Genomic DNA, 24,604 nt, shown 5'->3' on the forward strand with positions numbered 1-24,604 from the left:
ATAACAAAAAGTGAAGCGCAGTGAATACTTTCCGGATACGCTGTAATTGTATTACTCTAAAATTGCTTGCTGATCGTGATATCTTCATTTTGTCTGTGAAAACAAAATTGAATTGAAAAAAAAAGACCACCACTTATGAATTCATGAACAAAACACCTGAACTGTTCCAGGCCAGTGAGGTCACACTAATATGAACAGAGACAGCAGAAGAGTCTCATGTTGAATCACTTAATGACAAGCCTTAACTGAGCTGATTCATTTAAACAGATCTTTCACTGTATGTGCTGTTTGATCGAAGTGATTCATTATGAGATGTCTTGATTCAGTCTCCAGCCAGTGACTGGTCGACCGAATGACCAATGCATAATGTTTACATTACATAGTCATGCACGTGATTGCAAGTCATAATATTTGAATTTCATTCATTTCAACATTGGGTTATGTTCAGGCTCCTTGAATTATGTGTTGCCTACACAGGATTTTGTCAAAATAAAATATCGCTTTAAAACAGCAGTCACCAAATAGCAGACTGCGGTCCCGTTCCGGATCTTGGCTTGGGTCCATGTGGACCATGAGACATCTTGACATTAGCTGCCCCATCTCACTGATTCTATATTTTGTGATCAGCACAACAAAACAATGGAGCTTTGTACAGCGCAAGCGCTCTGGCACAGATAGCACTGATCTTTCAGCGCTGTGTCCTCAAATAATTTTCTCTTCTACAGACCATATAGAAGAAATACAGTGAGCAGCATTATTAATCAGCAAGTTTTGAGCCTTTCGCAAACAGATGAAACAGAATTATCCAAAAATTTGATTTTACAAGTAGCATAGTGGAGTTCTCATGAATGTTTCCATTATTTGATAGTCTGAATTGTAATTTTAAGGAAAATATAAAATCTAGACTTTTAAATTTTTAAAGTATTCTCTTGGGATACCCCTGAACCTCCAAAAAATAGATTTCCTTAAAAGTCACAAGGCCTTCCATAGCCCTTGAGTATCTAAACATATTCAAACAAAATACTGGACTGTTGTCATTCAGCTTCAAAATAATGTTGATTTTAGCTTTTAATATGCATAATAAAGTGTTCTCGATTGATTAACTCATTAAAATTTTTATCTTTTGGTAGAAGATCCATTAACCCGGGGTCTGATGATGTTTTGGGCCCTGGAGAAGATTTGACATGCCTTGACATTTGTGATTTTTTTTTCAGTTGCTTAAACACATTAATGGCTAAAGTCTAATAACACTGTATTCAGCACAAACTGGGCTAAAATAATTGTGAGCAACATGTGTGTACATGTTTGTATTTTTGAGAAAATAATATTTATGCATGGTTTTTGAAAAAACTAAATTAAGTCACTGAAATAAGGTCATATAACACATACTAAACATTTGTCCACAAACCTTTTGAGAACTGGATCTTGTAGCCTAGAGTTTTTGCTACAAAATGATCCTGATCATCTCCTGAAAACCATCCTGATCACTCATTCATACAAAACAATATAGTAATTGAACCTTTGTAAGACACTTTTAGTGTTAGAGAAATCGTGAACTATAAAGAATATTGATTGTAATTCACACCTGAGGAGACAAAAGACCCTCCCCTGGGCCTATCAATGAGTAATGTGACAGAAAGAGAATGAATGTGAGGAGACTTAGTGATCAAAAGTTAAAAGAAGTAATCTGACTATACATTTTCTTTACATAAAGACTTTACTTAATTTTAGACCTACAATACCATTTAAAAGAAGTCTCTCCTGCTCACCAAGGCTGCATTTATTTGATCCAAAATACAGTAAAAACAGTGATATTGTGAACTATTTTTACAATTTAAAAGAACAGTTTTCTATTTGAATATTTTGTAAAATGAAATTTGTGATCAAAGCTGCCACGGTCTTCAGTGTCACATGATCCTTCAGAAATCATTATAAGATGGTGATTTTCTAATATGGGTGTATTTAAAGTGCATTTTACTCATTTAACCTGAACAAATACTTGCAAGCACAAGCTTTGTTGATGATAATCACTGAAACAGCATTTAAATGTAACTAAAACTTGCCTATTAGGACATATTTCAAATTTCAATACTCTGAATCCTGGCTGGCAAATCTGGAAACAGTCCCACTAGTAAAATACATACGTGTTTATATAAAATAGCATGTCAACTAATGAAAACTAAATGATTAATCGTCCGAAATTGTATCCTCGGTTGGATCAAGTTTCTCGGAGTCCCGCTCTTCTAATGAGGAAAATTGTAACTCTTCCTCACTATCCAGGAGTTTTCTCACTTGTGTCTTTCAAACGTGCAGAAAAGTGAATGACTTTGTTTTTAAGGCACACAGTTGGGGGCGTTTACCATTTGATTTGATCGTCTCAGCACATTAGCGTATGAATGGCGCGCTCAGCTGGTGGGTGTGATCACATTAGAGATAATTCGCTGAGCCAGTAAAAACTGTACATCGCGTTGTTTCATACAGATTACATTGCAGGAGAATATTTGTATCAATTTGAATTGTTGTATTTAAAAGTAGACATTTTAAGCTTTCTTTAGACATATGTTTCATGTTTTTGTGATGAGTATTCGCGGAGTTTCAGATATGTTCGCGTACACAGAGACTGCTGAAAGCTCACCCTTTTTATTTTCTTTATTTTACAAAGGAAACAATGTTTTGTTGATATTGTGAGTGTACACAAATAAAAGTAGACCCTTTATAGTCTCTATTGATGTCTTACACTTATCTGTATACCCAAAATGATGGAGAACTTTATGTTGTTTCCGCTGTAATGAAGGAAAAATCCAGCAGGATGTGCCGGCGCGTCCGTCGACCCCAGAGTTAAACCCCACAACTTTAGCTTTGTCTCAGGAGCCCCAGTGTCCCAATCTTGCCCAGTTTTAAAGAGACCGTTTTGACTTTGTTTTTTTGTTTTTTCTTATACAAAGTACTATTACTGCCAACTTTGAAATATACCTATTTTTAGTATATAGGCCTACTATATATATATACTAAAAAAAGCTAATTCCTTATGTCATTGATATACTGACCACTAACACCATGCAAGTTATTGTCTGGATCATTGCTGGGAAGGAAATCTAGAGACTGGACCTTTAATTGAATTACCCCTGTTTTAAAAGGATTTTCTGTATCTGCACCTTCACATCATAACCACATCAATAAAGCATCATGGGACACATGTGTACTTTGATTTAAACACAGATGTTGTTAAGGCACTGAAGTAAACATAAAATGCAGTTTGTAACCAATTTTACATCTGTAATCTGAGATATTTTTGACTGAAACTGAATATTTAACATGAATAAAAATATACAGTGCAGGGCAGGTTTTGGTTTTAATAATTGGATCCTAAAAAGTGGGCAATATATTTTCCACTTAATCAATTGTTGGATCTTTAATATTGGGTTTTCCAATTAAGGTAGACATAACCCAAAACAAATAGTGGTAGAAAAACTTTGGAGAAATGTGGACAAAAGACTTCTCATGTTAGGTTTCATAACTAAATTAAGAGCCTTGACCACTGTATGTTACCAGCCTGATCTCATTATTACTGCAACATCGTCATATACAGTAGAATCACATATAACTACATCAAATGACGTTGCTACAATTACAAAATTAGCTTTATGTGCCTTGTTCGTTGTATTGCTGCAGTTTCCTGGTGAAATAAAAACTAGAGGCACTATAACAACAGGGTTTATTCACGCCTCATAAACACATATTTTACACTGTGTTCCTCACACAATTCCATTTAAAGACATTGAAATACTTACCATAACGCATGATTTTAAAGAGAACATATTTTAAAGCTTGCATTACATAACCAACAACTTTTAAAAGCTTATTCAAGCATGACTAAGTTGCACAGTGGTGCAACTGAGAGTCTTGGAATTCAAACACAAAAGACCCGGATTCGACACCAGCACAGCATGTGACACGTGCTGTATCAACACATGCAGAATGAACAGAACATGTCATGTCATGAATTCTTTTAATATTTGCTCTCATGACACTATTGATTAGGTTTAGATGTAGGATTTGCGGTAGGGATGTCAGCCTTGTTTATTTAAAACTACAAATAAGATGAGGTTTTTATGGTTAATGATCAATCATCTCACATTTTCTTTTCTTTTTTTTTCTTTTTTATGACTATCACATTTGTTACATTTTGCATTTTTATTTATGGGTTGGGATTTGATTGAAGGTTTAGTGTAGGGAGGTAGGTTTTGTTCATTTCAAATTACATAGAGCATAAACCTCTCACATTAATCATCGTTTTGGGAGAAAATGTAACTGACTTTTAGCACCACAAAGTGGACATTTCACTTTGAAACTGCAGCAATATGTGTAATGAACCACTTAATATCATTTTGCAAAAACGTTGCCACAGTCACATTATTTTCATGAGATCAGGCTCTATTCGTATGCAACATTTACACATACAGTGTTGTACATTTGGATTGATGCTTAAACTCACAATATGAATGTATTGACAGGATCTGAAACTTTTGTATATTTACAGATTTTTGTAATATTGTGTCTAAAAGACACAAAACAATAATAAAACATTGTTTATGCATATTGGTTATCTGACACTTAAAAATAATCAGAAATGTTCATAAAATCCAATAAACAATATTGGTTCATCTGTGCTGCTCTCGACTGATCTGTAAGTTAAAAGCCAATTAATAAAACTTCAAAAAGAAAGTTCAGGAATTTTTTTCTTTTAGCCAAACATTCTTTTTCGGTAACAATTATCACAATGAATAGCACATTGAAGAAATACAGTGTACACTTAACATATTGCCCTTCAGTTTTCTATTCATTCACAGTCAGAGGATTGTACTGTTAGTATTATAAGTCCCTGAAGACAAAATTTTCAGCATACACATTTGTGAGGGTCCTTCTTACCACACATTTGCTGTTTATATTTGTGAATCTGTGTGCATGCTTTATATGTTCACCAATGAAAAGAGTTTAGAGCACAGATCTTTTATTGCTTGGCTACTTATCTACAGTGCAAACTCTGAGAGATAAAGAGAGACAGAGAAAAAGAGAAGAGATTATCATTGCAAGGAAAATAGTGAGAGAGCCTCTGGATAACAAGTAAATCAGTGAATGACACTGACAGTCCAATCATCTCCTAGCTTGACAGTATCCGTCATCGCTGTCATATCACCAAATATAATTTTCAGCATTGCAATGTTCCCCCTTTAATAAGCAGATCACTCACCCGTAATTACCAACATACTGTAATAACTCATTCAACGAAATCATAATCAAGATATTTTTAAAGTTGTGAATGTACAATATGCATACAGGACAACATTTCTGACTTATCTTAATTTGTCTGTAACCGGAGCCAGCTGGTATGTGATAGCTGTGAAGTTTGTGTAAAACCTTTAAATCCTTTAGCCTCCTCATTAGCGTGCCTGCCTCCCATGCTGGAGACGCCGGTTTGAATCCTGCTCAGAGCGTGTTGAGCAGGTGTCACGCACACACAAGACGAGTTAGTCACAATGTAGAATAAACAGCTTTATTGACAAAGCAGGCAAAAGTACAAAGGGCGAATCCAGAGAAGTGTGGTCAAGGGGAGCTTAAGGTCGAAGCCGGGAAATCAGTAAACAACAACGGGGCAAATCCAATGAAGCGTAGTCAAGGGGAACGTTAGGTCGAAGCCGGGAAATCAGTATACACAGAGACGAAACCAGCGAGTAGTACAAACAGGGGAAGCTAGCGAAATACTAGAGCTGGCAAAGCGAAGGGGTAACTAAACAATAACCAACAAGAGTGAAGCGAAAGGGCAGCGTATATATAGGGGAAAACGAACAGTGCAGGTGAGACTAATAATCTAGTGATTAGAACGAGTGCGGGTGAAACTAATACTCTGATGATTGTGAGCGAGCGCGAGAGCCAGAGGGGGCGGGTGCAGGTGAAACTAATAACAGAGAACATGAACGCTAACCAGGGGACTGTGGAGTTAAATAAGGGACGAAAGTAAAACTTACGGAAGACCAAAAAGGGACAAAATGGGCAAAGAAGAGGTAAGGGCAAAACGAGACAAGGTGAATGTTACAGCAGGACTGGTTACAGTGGTGCCGTGACCCAGATGTGATTAAGGTTTAGGGGAGAGAGTGCAACAGGAGATAGCTGTGCAGTGTGTGTAAAACCTCACTCCCCTGGCCTCGAGATGCATTACTGACTGATGCTAGGGATTGTGGCCTTTAGCCTCCTCATTAGCACATGCGCCTCCCATGTTGGCTGGTGCCGGTTTGAATCCGGCTCAGAATGGGTTGTGCAAGACTCTGTGTTCTACTTGGATTTTATTATTCATTTAAATGACATTTGAAAACTGTTGAAGGTTGCTTCAGCAGCATTGTTTTCTTAAGGGCTGCCAATCAATAATTAATTGAAGGATATGCCAATTCATTAATTAAATGACAACTTATCGCATATCAGCATTTGCTGAAAAGGGCCCCCAAATAATGACATTTCAATATATAATAATCAAAATGGGCCTAATTATAAATGTACTATCATATAATATAATAATATATATTATAGTGTAGAACAGGCAACCTATGGCACATGTGCCAGCATTGGCACATAGAGGCGTAATCACTGGCACACCAGCAACGGAACGGTGAGAGAGATGACTCTTTTATTTATATTAATTATGCACCTGCATTCCAGTCTACATCTTGATGTAAAACTTCTTCATGATCACGCAGCGTGTTTCACGAGCCGGCAGTGCTTCACTTTCGTTTAATCGCATGATTAAATGCGCCCACTTTTCTTCGGTCAAGCTGTGCAGATGACAGCATACATTCCGTGTTTCTTTTTGCTTTCAGAACAACACGTGATGTAATAAGGAAAACACCACTATTAATCCTTGAGATTTCCAACTCGGCATACATATACACCCTCGTTAAACCACGGTCACACTCAGAATTACATTAAAAGATTAACCTGTTGAAACGCACCCCCTTTTTGAGCACAAACCATGAAAAAGACATACCTGAACTTAAATGGTAGTATTTACTGGACCCTTTGGAGTATGGACACAGTTGTAGTATATTTTGAAAGAAGACACTTTGGGCTTTATTTCTCAAGTTTATTTTAACTTTATTTAGTTTCCGAATTAATATATGTTGTTAGAGATTTTAGAGAAGCTGAAGTTTATAGTAATGGAAATATTTAGTTCCCTGCTGAACATGTTTTATAATCCAAACAAAACTATAATAAAAGTGCCAAGACAACCCAGAAATACAATGTTCTCAAAGCCACAAGTCTAAAGAAGTTATGTTTCAAATTTGAAGATGATCTAACAAAAAATGATTTTACTGCAAGTTTTTTTCTCTGTAAAATCGCTGGGCGGAGTACAGAGTAAAATTAAGGCTCCGCCTTTGAAGACGACACAAAATCTGACTGCACTACTCTGCTATTCTGAATAAAACTACGCCTCATTTTTTAAAATAGACTTTGGAGACAGGCTCATTTTGTAAATGAGACTCTAATATACAGTATTAGATAATATTCAGTTTTACGACATGAATGCGGCTCAGATTGTATAGTTTGTTGAAGAACGATGAAGGGTAATTCTTTCAGGTGAGATCTCATGTAAACAATGGAGAATATATCAATATTTCTCACATTTATGGACAAAAATTGCTATTGGATGTTTTTCAATGAACGCTTGACATGGACAATTGACCCAAGTGTGGCGATCTGGATTCATCTGGTGATCGCGTTTTCATAACAAAGTTATGAAGTCCTGTTTTGATACTGCATGTTTTAATTTGTACTCCTGGCACAAATAACTAAATAGCTGTTTCTGGAGCATTGCTATCGTGAAACAGAGATCGGATATCAATGTTGAACCCTTAGAGCTTTAAAAATATGTATAATTTGTTAACATTAATTACATTTATAGACGGTCAATTATATTGTAAATGTAAGCAGAGGAAATTGCGTATCAACAAGTTAAAAGAGAAAACGGGTTAAAAGAGATATAAATTAAACCTGGAAATAAAGTTTTAGGACTTTGCAGGTGCGATTCACCGAAAAAGGCTTAATAGTTGATCGGCTTCTGATGTGCGATTGGCTTGCAAACATAGCATGAGTCTCATCACACATTATTAGTGTTTAGTCTCCCATTCAGCTGATGAAAACATGCTGCGTGATCATGAGGAAGAATAACATCATGATGTAGATTATAATGCAGGTCAGGTGCGGAAATTTAAATACAAATAGAATAGCCTGCTCCTCTCTTGCTTGCATGCTGGTAATAACCCCTCTGCGTGATTTTGAAAAATGACATTATATAAGAAATATTTTAGATTTCACACAATTTTATTATCCGTAATCAAATAAGCAGATTTTTGACATTGTGTTTACTCATTTTGTAAAAAAGGACAGGTTTTCTTTTATTAAAGCACTTTCACAAGTTGCTCTGTGAAAATTCACATGAAGGATTAGGATTATATCATAATCCTGGGTTTTGCATTCATTTAATATTATTTTGTAATTAAAAATAAACAATACAATTTCAAAAATGCAAAATAGAAAAATTTTCACAAGTGGACTCAAACTTCGGGAAGTCACTTACATGGCCATGGGGGGTGGGGCACAGCCATTGACCAGGAAAATAAAAAATGGCACTCGATGTAAAAAAAGATTGCTGAACCCTGGTATAGAAAATTATAATATAAAATTCATTTATAATAATATAATGTAATTTAAACCCTAAAGCATTAATTAAACAATAAAAAAAGGTCTCTTTATAAATCTATATATATGTTGTATGTTCATGCCACTGAACATAAACCTACCACTGGCCTATAGTCCACATTGATCCATTGTGCAATCTGTCTGAGGTAGACGCGTTCTTACATTCAGTATTTACACATGCATCAGATGAACGCTTTTGGTGACTCACTGTTCTTACTCTCGCGTTTCATTGGTTTTCAGCTTCACAAGCCAAAAATGTAACTCTTTCATGAAAAATAAATAATAAAATTAAACATGTCTTAAGACCCCTGCAGAGGTCTGCACGGGACAGTTTTTTTTCACCCTGCACCTGCCTGCTCTCGAAAGTTTCAATTCCACTCGAAAGCTCCAGCTGAATTTTACCCCATGTTCACCCACTCTTTGCCCGCAGTGTTTTTTCCCAACCGTTCCTGTAACCCCGCATTTGTTTTCCACATAGGGAAAAAGCCATAAATAATAGACAACACATGTACACATTCAGCAGAATGATTTATTTTTCTGTTATTGCTATTATCAGATGACCCGTGACATGATGCCCGTCTGACTTGCCTGAGGTTGATTTCTCAAAATTAAATTGACCATTTTCTACTTTTTAGTCTGAGATTCACAACCTTTGATGACACAGTATGTCCACGCTTTGCTCTACCTTTCTTCTAAAGCTCTGTTGACTACCTGCATAGCCAGCTCTTTTGATATATGATGATTTCTCTTTGTGCTCATTTTTACTTTGCATTTTTTGTTTATCAAAAATTAATTTTATATATTTAATATGTAATAATTATTCTTTATTTGCATTCTTTAATTAATAAAATAAAAAAAGATGTCCACATCAGATTTTTCAGGCTATTCTCTGACCACCTGCTCCTGGCACATTTCATAGAATTACCATCCTCTCCTTGCTTCAACTCGGACCTTTAATCATGCAATGTAAGGAACCTTATAGACCTCTATATACAGACTTCTACCCAGCACTATGCTCTGACAAGCTGTCTTTGAACAGCTGTTTGTTTTATATATATCTGGGTGTTGTATGTAAAGCTGGAATTACACTTACCGCCCCCTGCTGACTGAATTGAGAGAAGAAGAAAAAAACATGGAGGTGGCAAATCAACCTTGAATTGCACTGTTAATAGGACGAGTTCTTTATTACAGTGGCATTATTAAATGCTTTTAATTTCTTATTTAGAAAATAACGAATTGCACTAAATTAATGTTACATGGACTGCCTTAGTTTAATTATAATAAAATAAACGTACATTATACTACTAAAATTATATCATATATTAAGCAGATATCTTTCAGAAAGATACATTCAAACTTGGTGCATCAAATTCGGTCACAAGACACAAGAGCCAGTGACATTTGACATCAAACATAGAGAACATTTGCAGAGAGTCCAAATAAGATTTGAAAGCAATAGTGGAGGAAAAGAATTTCAGGGAATAGCCACAAATTCTGTTCCTCACACAAAGCTACTGTGTGGCTTCAGAAGACAATTAATTTAGTGCAGTGTAATACATTTCTGGGGCTTTTTCTTTCCTTTTTATTGTATTTTATTTATATATTTGTTTTAAGCCTGGCAGTAAAAAGAAGTGTTCACTTTCATTGTATGGAAATGTCCTTGTGAGAGAATATATAACCACAAAGTTTGGACAGTTAAATGTATAGCATATTTGTTTGTGTGTATGCATTTAGAAGTATTATTCTACAAATATCAATTATGGTTTTGATGGTAGTTTTTACACACTCAATACATCAATTATGGCTAAATGTACATGTTCACTTGGTAAATCATTAACTTGAAGAGCCACTAAACATCGTCGAGTTTCCACATCCGTTGTGTGCTTGAGGACCAATTACCTCCTCCAATAGTACAGATGCTTTGTCCTTGATCAGCCTAGTGTATTTGGGCTTGGAGAGGACCGCTGATCTCTTTAGGTCAGTAGAGAAAGAAAAGCTCAAAATAAGAAATGAGAGACTCTTCAGTCATTATTCCAACCTGATGACAGCTGCCAGGCCATTACAAGCATTTTCACTGATGCCTTGCCAGTAATGAGGACCTACATTCAGAGGACATGAGGGTCATCAGAAAGCCTTTAAGGAAACACCCACTCTCTTGAATGCACAAAACCATACAGACACACTGCTAGACAGATATGTCTCAACAATTGGGCTTTTCAAAGCTTTTATGTTTATAGAAAACCAGAGATGAGAGAAAGTTAAACAGAGATGTTCACCATAACCAATGCCAATTATAAGGATTGCAATGAAGAACTTTTGAATGCACCAGATTAGGCAAAACGCACTGGAAAAATGCTTAGCAATGCTGCTCCAAGTTAAAATAGTCAATTTTAACTAGATATAACTGTTTTATTCATAATTTTCACAATACATTCATGGGTGCCTTCTCTGTGAAGAATATATGTGATGCCATTTAGAATTTGGCTAAAATTAGGTATCCAAGAAGGCAACATATTTAAGCTGCATAACTTTGGGAGCCTACAATGCCTTGAAATGCTGCCTCCTTTAGCAGCTCACTAGGTTTTGGAACAGAGCAAACATGCTGAATTAATGCATTGCCATGCACCGTTGCACAATTAGAACAATTAATTAAACGTTAATGATTGTTAATGCACACACATATACATGGGGCGTGCTTATTCAGGTGCGAGGTGCAAGTTTAGTTGCACCTGTTCCCCAGGTGGCCCTTGGAACTCAAACTCAGATGTGCATGAACTGAGATGGCTACTAGGCAGGCATGCTCTAATAACTAACAGCATCCATGACAGACATGAATGCCTCTCATTAATCTTTAAACGTCTCCTCACATCACCCATCAGAGAAACATCTGGAAGAGTCTTCCTCTCTTATTAGTAAAATATAACTATGTAATGTTGTTTTCCTTTTTGATTAATTATGTCATTATTTATAGATTGTTACTGGATCTCAATAGTTCTTTGCCTGTAAACCTCAATTTAACAGCCCAAACATGACAAAGAGAGAAATGTTAATCCTTTATTTCATAGCCTTTTCCTTAACTGATTTATTTGCTTTTAGCAGATCCATTACATTTCTTTGGGAACTGAGATAAAGACAAACAACACTGCAAAAAAATAAATAAATAATAGAAATGACACGCTACACCCAGTTTGCACCTGATATTTTGGGCAAACTGATCACAAGTGGACATATGTCCACTAAATGCATGTGGAAACAGGATTCAAAACAGTTTCTGATCCAATCAATCAAACCCTTCAATAGTTGTCAAAAACGCATGTGACAACATCACATTTGTCGTGTAAACATACCCTCCCTGATGCATTCTGTACAAGAGTGAAGGATCGCCTACTCCACCTGTTAACCACTCAACTGATTTGCAAAAACATGGGTTTTAAAGTTTGATGGTTATGTTGCTTTCAAAGAAAATAACTGACTGAAAACATGCATACGCATCCAAAATGCAGTTCATATTGAAGCTCTACCAAATGAACAATGATCATTTCACTTGAAACTTGGACGTATATTTGGAAGCATTAGTGTTTATACTTGTACAACTTTTTTAAAATTTTTTACTTTTTGCACTTTATCAACATGCAGTAACACTGATGTAATGAGTTGTGTATGTTGTCAAGAAATCAGAGACCCACCCTTCGAAATCTGATCACAGGTGGTCACAGGAAATGCATTACTACTACCAGTTGATCTGTTTCAGTTAATTTTAAACCATGACTTGAACTACACATAAGTAATATTTACATTATATTCATGATGTTAGCCAGAGGGGAACTGGCCCCCACAGTGAGTCTGGTTTCTCCCAAGGTTATTTTTCTCCCATTAACCAACGTCTTATGGAATTTTGTGTTCCTTGCCACAGTCGCCTTCGTCTTGCTCACTGGGGTTATTAATACAATTATGATTTAATTACTTATTTTTAAACATGATTAACAATAGTATTTTATCTAATTACACATTGATGATTCATCGACATTATAGACATTACAGTTTTATTGTCTGTTAATGCCTGATCTTCTGTAAAACTGCTTTGAAACGCTGTGTGTTGTGAAAGGCACTATACAAATAAAATGTACTTGACATTTAATCAGTTTAATATCCTATATATATTTTGAATGTGTTAAAACTTGACGCCGGGCGACGCACCCTGAAAACTGCTCTGTTAGAATGGTCTGAAGAGCTGCTTAAATGTCAACATCATACTGTATGTCGAAAGGATTGGAGCCTGTCACGCAAAACATGAGCTCATTGATGTCTTTAAAGGAGTCTGATTTTTTTATGAGTCTGATGAGTAGTGTATTTAGTTTATACATTGGGTTACGTCCTACCTAATTTAAATGGTGCAACACTCAAATATTTATTAGTGCATAAATTGTGACTTGGTGCCCATTTATGCCAAAACTAGGCTAAGTTGTAACTTGCATATAGCTGGTGCAACCGGCCCCAGGTATAGATCTAGACTACCATCAGACACAATAACAATTGGAAAAACAGGTTTTTTCTGTAAGTGAAATTTGCTTTGACGTATGACAGCCGTGAATTAATCCAATAGTTTCATGTAACATGCGGGGGCAGTACCTTAGTCTGTGAGCAGCATGCTGATGATTCTCTCAGTGTCTGTTGCTGGCTAATGAAACAAGATGAAAATTAGTTTGTTTTTGGCTCGAGATAACAGGCCGTGTCATTCACATGCAAACCTCCTCTGAAACGTCAAGTCTCTTTGATCCTAGACATGAAACAAAAACTACAACGGGGAGACATTCACTTGTTCCAGGAGATGAGCTAATTTGGTTACTCTTTTCATGTCTACTCGAGTGTGTGCATGCATGGAGACGAAAGCTTGAAAATATTAATAAAGTCAGTTTTAAATGATCAAATAACCGTCTGAGATAAATTATCAGACAAAGCAATGGGCAATCATAGACAAGTCCTCACACTAACTATACAAGCACCTTGTCAGTTATACTGTTACAAAGCTAAATAATGAACTGTTTTGAGGCAGGTTGTAGAACAGAAATAATGGAAACAAAGGATGGCATTGGAAAATGCACAGTAATTTGACATTGATTACACCAGCATTTTACACCAGTGAACTTCGATTCCCATGAAGTATGAACTACTTCCACTGTACATGATACCTCAAATGTATATTTCAATTGCAGAATAATTTATTTTTTAACAGGTATGACATCTTAGCAAACTAGTGCAAAGGCCAGACTATGCTCTTTCTGCCATCGTCCAATTGGTCACTGCACAGCCATTCCCATCCACATTTCATATTTTAACATGTTCCATATCTGACCTCATCCGGCATATTTTTTCCAGTCAGCGCATTTTATCACAGGAGACTGGAGATTGGAAATTGCTGCCAAACATACTTGACCTTGGCAAAGCAGTGGGCAGTGGACAAGCTCGCCTTATGCGAGTTCCTTTGGCTTTGCTCCATGCCTGACACTGCCTTAGATTGGCATGTCCATGCCCTGCTTGGCACAGATTACATACTACTGGGTGGAGGTTCACTCTGCCATGCCACAGTTCCTGTGCCAATATAGCTCCAAACAAGCTTTGATCATTGAGTGTGCCATTTCATGAACACAAACAATATGATCGCAATTATTACAGAGAACAATACTTAAAACAGACATACATTATTGGACTTAACTCTGCACTCTTTGCTAATTGCTAAGCTTTTAAACAGAATGAAATAATTGAAGTAGAATAGTATTTTTGACAAAGTAACAGTAGAAAAGTATATACTGTAGCAATATCAAGTAGCTAATCATTGTTTATGGCTAATGTGTAAATTAAAGGCTAAAAAAGGGGGCGAGTCCTGCCTCGACTTCCTGTTTTCATAGCAAATACATCAAAAGTGGACACTAAGCTTGACCGCATTTTATGCAGCCTTTAACTGACAGTGGAGTGCATGACATTGTTATTATACAGTACAATATAGACAAAAAAACAATTACAAGATATTTAAATGACTGCATGCAGTTGATACCTGCATATTCAGTATATAAAACGAGCTTTTAAATTTAAGGATTAGTAATTTCTTATTTAGAAAATGTTTGTTTTCACACTGTGACTTCAGACTGTTGTTTACCATAAAAAGATAATTACTGCAACTTACCAATTAGTCTTAGATAATCACATTTTTCAGCAACTCTAATTTAAAAGAAAGCGTATAAAAGCAATTTGCCTCAGAGAATCTGGGTTACATTTAAGAATAAAATAAAAACAAAACAGTGGTATTTGACAAAGTTTATTAATTTGGATGTCATCCTCAATTTCACATTTTTGACAGAAGAGGCAATCACAAACTATACAAAAGCTATGTTGCAAATGCCACTTCAGGCCCCCAACTATAGATGAAGTTACTGTTTATAAACAAATGCTCTGCCCCGCCACTTCCGGGTTCTTTTGGTAGACCAGAAAAGAACTACTGTCTATGGGCACTTTGCTCAAATTGCTGAAACTGCCCCAAAAGTGCTGTTTGTGGGGTTGGAACACGCCGTTTCCCACAGATTATTGGAGAGTGGGGCTTCTTTAAATTTCCACCAGATCGTTGCATCAGGAAAAACACAGGATTTTACATACATTTTATTTCTTTATTTCTTTTTATTTATAAAATAAAGTGCTGTCACTGTGAAAAATATGAGATCAAGTATAATCTAACAATGATCTCATCTGAACAAGTCAGAACAGGAGAAACGGGACCCGTCTCCACCACCGCAGCATATGGACTACTGCTTCTGAAAGGGTAAGTGAATAAAAATAATATTATACTGCTAAAGTAATGTCTTTGCATATATTTTGAATGCAGTAAATAATATTGTTCAATCAAAACAGGCTCATTGAACCAAGTTTAAACTTGATTTGCTGATATTTCAGAAAAGAACCCACATAATGTATTCACTGCAAACCACAGATAAACCATTTATAATAACTTTTATTAACATTTAAAAGACATTATTACATTCTATAAAGCTTATTAAAAGTGCAGCACTGCCTATTTCCACCATTGAAATCTGCTGCTCAAAAGAACCTGGAAGCTCGGTTTCATGCGGTGTGCCGTCAGAGTAATTTAATCTATAACAGCTTTCTTTACAAAAATGGATTGGACACTTGGTAGTCACACTTACAAATGTATGAATGCCATTTCATAGATTACTAAATATCAAACTTCTGCAAGCATCTGCAAACAAATGAAAACAGACCTTTTCTCAGAACAAACGTAATATTGCTTTTCATCAAATGGTCAAATGGTGTTGATTATTTTTTTTCTGTTAATTTTGAAAAATATGCTATATCCATTGTTTTATCATTTGAAATCTACAAAAAAAAAAAAAAAAAAAAGTATAATGATTTTAAGTGTCCAAATGCATTTGGGGACACTATATATACTTGTGGGATTACAATGGTAAAAATAAGACAAAGAAAATAGAAAAAAGGTAAATAAATCATTTATTACAGTGTAATTTCAGACTCTAAGAGTCTTTAAGCACCTCTTTTCCCAATTATCTGTATATTAATCTTTCTCTCTCTCCTTCCCCCTGTGAATGAAAGATGGATTAAAAAGAAAATCATTTAGACATTGAGAATGACTGAGAGGGAAGCTATCCTGCCTTCAAGATTAGATTTCTATGCTTTAATTTAAGCTTGAAGGAAAGCCCAACTTGTGTTTGATGTGAAGGAGTTTGATTGGTCATCTTCAGATGCTTTTTTCATTTTGTTTTGTTTTACATAGGCCTAAGTGTGGTTCTCAAATGCTTAGGGGTCCAAACTTAAATGCATGTTAAATTTTGTGTGTTTGTTTGTTATCAGCAGACGCTAAGTAGGTTTCATAAGTGAGCTTTCCGGGTACGGAATAAAAGCAGCAGTATGAATCTCTTGTGCATCACGCCATCACCCACGCATGACATGTGCTTACCATGACTGCATGAAAACATCACTTAAAACAAATGCTGCTGTGCTTGCAATATCACAAGTGTGCATTTGCAAAAGATTACACTTAACGATGCTCTCTGTTACTGCAGATGACACAATGGCCCTTCTCCCTCTGTGATCTTAGTCAAATCTCACTTCAGATTTAGGCTTCTTTAATAATGACTGCGCTCGGGAAGAGGGGGTAAAGAAAGGCATCAGAGGTATATATATATTTTTTTAAACTGTAAAGCACGACAAATATGAAATATATAAAACACTATCACTTAGGGAAGCAATCAATATAGTGTAATCAAGAGCTGCTGTAATCACACACATGTTAGCAAATCAATGAACTACATGACATATGCAGCAACATCATTTAAGGAGAGATGCATTAAGAAATTTACTTTTTTTTTTAGGTTATTTTGGCACTACATAAAGATGGCTACTGTGACTAGCATCATTGATAGCAAGATGTCTACTCAATCTGTGCATATTCATCTAGAAAATCTAATTTTAGTGTGCGTGCATCTGTAATACTTAGATAACACATTCCCACATTCAACAGATGTTTTTGACATTTTTTATTTAGAATGTCTGTAAATGCATCCTTTTAAAAATTGTTATCAAATGTTTATACAAAAATATGTCAAAGTAGAACGCAATGCTGTCTAGATGATTTCAAAGACATGTTGCCAATGTACTGTAGGCGTGGGATAAGGTTAACGAAAGTCATGTGAGTAGTACCCTCATCAACATCGCAGCTGACCACAGCTGAATCAGAAATCTGCAGACATATTTATTTTTTTTAATCACCAGCCCCCTTGAAGCTCAGTGGCAATTAAGGAGATGACTCTTAGACAGACTGCTGTAAGGGGTTTTGAAGTAGCTGTATGGTTAGCCTTTCCAGCAGGCTGCACTTTATAATTCTGTGCACTGGTACTGTTTCTTTTGTGGCAGGTCACTATATCACAGTACCTTTCTATAAACCATGTGTGCATGTTCACTTTTCCAATTGACTGGCTTGTGAGAGCAACTGAATAGACTGAAAGCATTTTCATTTTCATTTCGCTGTTACTTTTTTATTTTTATTTGATTTCTTTCCTCTGCTTCATTTGATGGAGAGATAGCAGGCATGCTAGAAATGAAGAGGAAGCGTGCGAGAGGGAAATGGCGGCAATGAAAGTGAATGAGGTGTAAAGACATAACCATTCAGACTGCGACCCTAGGCCATTACATAAGAATTACCTCTAACAGGGGAGTGAATGAGGAGAAGAGAGACAGGGAAACAGTTGGAGAAACAGAAAGAGCAGAGAAAATGACATGCCAAATATGCAGGGCAGACAGTTGACTGAAAGCATGGAGCAAGTGTATGGTTTATGATGTAATGAGCCAATTTTTTAATTATCAGAGGTGGTTGGTGGTGCATTTAATGGAAAACTGATTCAAATGTGGAAACATCAATAAAGAGCCTTAAAGTGCTGAAAAAGCCTAATTGATTAGGAAAGCAAATTTGGAAAAATATTATTCAGACATATATCGAATTGAGGCTTTAGAAGACACTACATACAATGTGCATGGGGAAACGGAAAGGGAGTGGGTAAATTACTTTTAATTAAATAAAGGTAATTAAAAATACTTCATTAGAAAAACCTGAGCACAGTTTTCTTATTTGTGTTAATGTAATTTCCTGTTGGGGCAAGACATTTTGGACTGTTATATCCATAGCGAAGGGCTTACCTTAAGCCAAAACTAAACAGTCACAACTTATGTGCTATTGTGCTGACTTCCACTGAACTCAGAAAGTCATAATTTTGAACTCCCTACTTGGAAAAATGCAATGGAATGCCACTTGATGTCGGACTTCCAACTTAGAAACTCAGGCAGAAATGTAAAACTCTGATTTTGCTGAGATGCTGGGGCATAAGGTCATGCAAACACGTCTGCAACCAGAGAGATTTACACAGTTAATAATAAACACTGACTTTTATCTAAATAAAATGCATCAGTGGGTCCAAGTCCTAAATTTGATGATCATATAACTTGTTTAGCAAACGTTTGCAGACATAGTTGCAAAAATATATGAAACTATTTGTTGATAACCGATGCCACGACAAACAAATGCTAGCACAGATTTGATTATCCTCTGCTATTCGGTTACTAGGAGATAGCATGTTTCATATTTTAAAGTTCCATTTGGTTTCATCACCAAAATTGTGTCTAATTAAATGAATAAATAAAACTACAATCAAGAAAAAAAAATTGGCATGCGGAGGGGTAATCACTGGCATGCCATCAATGGCAAATGAGTAGACAATTTTGTTTATATAAATACCGCACATGCATTCCAATCACGCAGTGTGTATTCATGAGCTGAATAGAAGGCTAAACAAAAAGTTAAAATGTAACAAAACTGCAGTATACCCAACAGACTTCTGCAGTGCATGCAAGCCATTCATGCATCAGGAGCTGGCAGTGCTTCACATCCGGTTAATCACGCTACGTCAGACGTTTGCTTCGATCACCTACATTTCGTGTTTCATTTGTTTCTTTTTGCTTTCAGAACAACACATGATGCAATAAGGAAAACACCACTATTAATCCTTGAGACACCCTCTAACCATTTTCACACTAAAAAGGACATTAAAGAGATATATGTAATATTTTTATTGTACTAAATCATTAGGATGCATGCTAAGTTGAATTACTGGCTTCTCTGATAACAATGCTACAGCCAGTATATTCTACTTTGAAGTTTCTTTTCTGGCCAGAATATCTGGCCTGTGTGATCCTGCCAACTGCCCACTCACCAGTAGTATTTCGACACCGCCGGGTTACCAGATTTGAACAAGTTTGCAGGCAAACAACACTGTGTGCTGCAGCCACGGAAGCCAGCAAACAAACTGGATCAGAGATAACAGATTCCACCTGACCTAAAAAGCTTCGCCATACGTCTAAAAACCACCATGACCAGAGGCGTAGTATAACAAGGATAGATATTGGAGATTCCTTTGGAAGATGAACACAGCTTAAAGCTCAGAAATCCTTCAAAATTGATGCTGAGTTGGCAAATTTTCTCCTTAACAGGTAAGCATTGAGCATCACCTAAAATTATAAAAATCTAATTTATCTCAGCTACTAGTAGGGATGGATATTTTGAGTAAATTCAACATTTGAGTACTCTCGTTCATATTCTGTGTTTCATGTGCAGCCTGGTTTCAAGGCAGCGAGACACAGCCGGTGAAGTGATCCCAACCAATGCGGCAGAGCGGATGGGCCACGGCTGTTCACTGCCTCGGCAACAACCAGCGTGACAACAGAAATGGCAAGTTTGACTCAAAATGTACTCAATTTACTAATGAGAGTACTCTATACGTTTCAAGCATACTGACCTCCAAATCGAGTAACGTTACTCATGCCCATCCCTAGCTACTTGCTACAGTTTTTATCTATCTAATCTAATGTAAACCTTACATCCGTTTTAGAAGAGTTTATTGCATTTTGTGACTGAATCAATGAATGTGGTGAAATGTCGCTAGCGTTAGATTGCTAGGTAGATATTTTAGTTCAACCATGTACAACTATGTACAATTTTCTGTGTACATAGGTTGATTATGAAATATTCTTTTTAGCTACAAGGGTTTAAGCACCTCCACCCCTAGCAAGAGGGACTGGAAGAAGCATCACTTGATGGCCACGGCACTGTCCAGTATCAAGTGGAACACTTTCAGACTGGTCAGTATCTGAATCTATATTTGCTTTCAACCACCCATTGTGAAGTGTGTATCCAAATATGAATACATAAGCATGTAGATGAAACTAAGGAAGTTGATGTAATGCAATTTAAATACAGTTTGTATTACTCATGGCCTACATTTGCACAAATCCAATTTGATGTTGTTAAATAGTAAAACAATGTTTGTCTCTATAGAGAAGAGCTGCCACATATAGAAGAAGACATTTAGGTGTCTCTGAAGCTCTAGATAAAATGTAAATATGGACTCTCACTAAACATGACATTGTGAAATAGTAGCTGTAATTCACACCTATGCTGAATTTGCATAATACTTTTTAATTTAGTCTACAGAATATCCAAGATGATGAAAACCTGATCATAAATGATCATGAGATCAATGACCTCAGGAACTGTGTGTGAGTTGTAATAATTTTTTATAGTTTTGTAGAAATAAATGTAGGTGTAGTATGATTCCTAGTATTTACTGATCTCTAATTTGTCAGTATTGATTGGGTAACAGATGATGAGGAAGAAGAGGAATATGTTGTAATTTAATTCTAAAAGCTACTACTTGTGATGAGGAGGAGGGCAGGTCCAGGCCCCAATCGGGCTAATCAGCCGAGGAGAGGGATAAGTAATAGAATGCTGCAGTTCGGGAGAGAGAGAGCCACATGCAGTTGTTATGTGTGTGTTTGTGTTGTATCTCTTTTTGTTTGGATTAAACATTATTTTGATTGTTCGATTCCTGCCTCCTCTTTTCCCAACCTTAATCTTGTTACATTGGTGCCGAAAACCGGGAAGGAGGAGGGATGCGCAGTCGTGGAGTCCTCGCCACTGCCATCCATCCCAAGAAGCAGCTGCAGCCATCCGCCAGGGGACGGAGATGCTGCCGACCACCTGGACGTGGAGGAACGGCCACCAGCTGACAAATCCATAATCTGAGTGAGGTCTTTCCTGACTGTCATATTTCTATACATCGTTTACAGGCAGCAGAGTTCAAAGGTCAATCCAGCCTAATCCACTGGTTGAAGGACATTGTCAGCCACTTTTGTTGGTGCTGCAAAACAACTGATTCATCCCACAAATTCCTTGTAAGTTGTTTTACACACCATGGTTTAATTAAATGCTTGATTATTATCGGTTGATGGCCCGCTACATTCTCTGATGTGGGTACAGCTGTTATTGCCCAACATTCAAAAAATTATATACTGAACATTTCAAACCTTTTGTTTTGTAAACATGTAAATTTATTTTGGAAGAATAACTGTGTAGCCTAATTACAAATAACTGGTTTGCTGAGCGAACATTCTCTACTGGCTGCTCTGCGATGTATGATATTTTATGTTATGGAATATTCTTGTGGCTACCATTACCAGCTTCACAGATATGTAATGTTGGACAGTAAGATGATTCACACTTTGTTACAAACTGGATCAACCATAATGTGTCATGTGCAGTGTGTAGAGTTTGTGTATACATGCAATAACATGTATATTTATTCAACAACATTCAATGTGATAAACTTATAGAAAGTTATTGTCTTTATAGCAGAAAGGGTAGATAAGTGTATTTATCTTTTCCAGGAGCTGTGGCTATGACTCTGCTCACCATGTGATATATGAACGCAGGTGGGTACTGGGGAGCTGCCAACATGAGAACATGGAACACGACGGGACAAAGCCATGGCTCGTAAGAGGTTCTTTGGCTCATGAGAGTATCGGTAACAACTGGTAGCTTAATGAAGTTCACAAGTACCTGAACTTTAGGTAATTTGTGTGTTTATTTTGAACAATCAGTATACAAAATTAAATAAATTAAATTACTAAATCCTGGCCCATTACTGCATTTTTTCACAGACAGCTGACCTTGTGAATTCCAGAATCACATACTCATGTTTGCCAGTAAGCATTCAGCATTTAGGCCACCTGCATTTGAGCCCAGAACCCTGCTTGCAGCCCTTGACTACAACTACCACAAGAATTGACCAGACATGATGAAATCTGATGGAAGCAAACAGTAAGTTAGATTATTTTAGGCCATATTCACATGCTTGTTGCACAATATAATTGATCATATCTATGTAATGGATAAAATCCCCATTAATGTTCACAAGTCTGTAGCCATTCAGTTATCATTGGGGGGACAAATCTGCTTGCTCTCCAGTCATTAACTTGAAATCTATTGTCAAGAAACTGCATCTGTTAGCGATACACAAAAAAATATCTTTCATACTTATTTCAGGTACAAGAGACTATATGAGAAGAATTGTTGATTATACAGTCTCTACACTGTCAAGACAGAGAAAGACGGATGGCCACATCCCAGATATGCAGGCTCAGATTCTCTAGAAGAGACTGACTGGCAGGGGAATGCCTAGACTAATGTTGCTTCACCCTGATGACCTCAGAATTTTTGGCATGCTTCCCCCTGTACCAGCACCAATAATAAAGGAACTCTGTCAAAACCAATTCAGGAGAGGTGTTGGTTGGTGGAAAACACATATTTATTAAATTTTTCTTGAGCTAAATAAAATACACACTTGCGTCTTGACAATATGTATAACATCATGAAATTTTATTATTTTATTCTTACTGATCTAAGCGTTCCTATTTTTGTAGTATGGTAGTCATCAGGTAGTTCTAAGAAATATTTTAATCTAAAACTACTGTAACTACTGTACTGTTTGTCACAACAGATAGTGCATCACACTATCACTGACAAAGTAAAAAATTCACACAACTGGTATATAATTTGCTAAAAAAAAAAATAATAATATTCAAGTATGTACCCTCACTTTAAAATAATAAATAATTCCTTCATGATTTTGAGGTAAAACTTGACTCATTACTTATGGGTTACCACATTTTTTTTAAAAAGACCTCCAGCAATATCAAACTTGCTGAAGTTAATAATTTGTAATGAACAGAATAGATATCCCAAGGAATGCACATGTTGGGCACATACATTTATAAGCTGACTATGATACTCTACCAGACACTGTGGCCATGATTTAGAGATCTGTTATGTTAATTAGTTTCAGAAAAGAATGCACATTTCATGATCATGTTCACAACATAATAATTCATATTTTAGACACACGTTAATGATTTGATTAGTAAATCATTAGTAGTTATTTTAAATTAGCCCTAGTTGACACAACTCAGATTAAATTACCTTTTTATACCGTTTATTTGCCAACCCAACACACACCTTAAATCCATTTACAATTAAAATGTTACCCACTCATACCCTTAGACAACCCTAGGGGTCGTAACAGTTCTCAGTGAGGAAAATCATATTCAGTAATTATTGATTACTTAAAATTGAACTAACTCAGTCATCAGTTCACTATTACTTACTGATTGGTTAATAATGTTTCAATATTAGTTAATTGTAGCACTAAAATGTTTATGTAGTACTACTCATTAATTCCTGCTTAGTTACCTATTAATGATGGACCGCTATTATAAAGTGTTACCCATTTATGGTCAAATAAAACTGATATCAAGTAGGAATATCCTACATCTTACTTTGAATGGAACATAACATTGCTAGTCAAAGTCAAGTGGAATTAGTCATCAATATTTTTGGTCAGTCTTCTAGTAAAAGTTAATAGTTATTTTGTGTATATCTGCTAAAAGTTACTTTGTCAAGTTTATGGAGTACACAAGCCTATAGATGTCCTCAAAGCTAACACGTATAGGTTGTTCTTCTTGGAGTGACAAACAGCCTGAGTTTTGAGAGCTGTCATTCAGAATAATAATGTATCCATGCACCTTTGAGTTCAAGTCGAGTAATATTTATTTGTATAGCGCTTTTCACAACACATATCGTTTCAAAGCAGCTTTACAGAAAATCATGCATTAACAAAAAATGAATCTGTAATATTTATAAAGTCTTGTTGTGATCATTGTGTAGTTTGATTAAATATGATTGTAAATGTTGTATACAATTAAATAATTAAATAATAATTTTATTTAGAACCCCAGCGAGCAAGCTGAAGGCAACTGTGGCAAGGAACACAAAACTCCATTAGATGTTGGTTAATGGAAAAAAATAACCTTGGTTAACGTATAGATCCCCTCTGGCTAACCAGCTTGAATACTGTATAATGCCAATATTAGTTATTTATGTGCAGTGCAG

General features: G+C 36.1%; 1 long non-coding RNA gene across 1 annotated transcript; it reads left to right on the plus strand.

The window, feature by feature from the left end:
• The first annotated feature begins 20,356 nt into the window (after nt 1-20,356).
• Nucleotides 20,357-22,137, plus strand: LOC127663025 (uncharacterized). The gene is made up of 3 exons (XR_007972953.1): nt 20,357-20,460; nt 21,263-21,552; nt 22,045-22,137. It is a non-coding gene; the product is annotated as an uncharacterized LOC127663025 (long non-coding RNA).
• The last annotated feature ends 2,467 nt before the right edge of the window (nt 22,138-24,604 follow it).

This window comes from Xyrauchen texanus, chromosome 23, assembly GCF_025860055.1.
Source record: "Xyrauchen texanus isolate HMW12.3.18 chromosome 23, RBS_HiC_50CHRs, whole genome shotgun sequence".
Taxonomy (NCBI): domain Eukaryota; kingdom Metazoa; phylum Chordata; class Actinopteri; order Cypriniformes; family Catostomidae; genus Xyrauchen; species Xyrauchen texanus.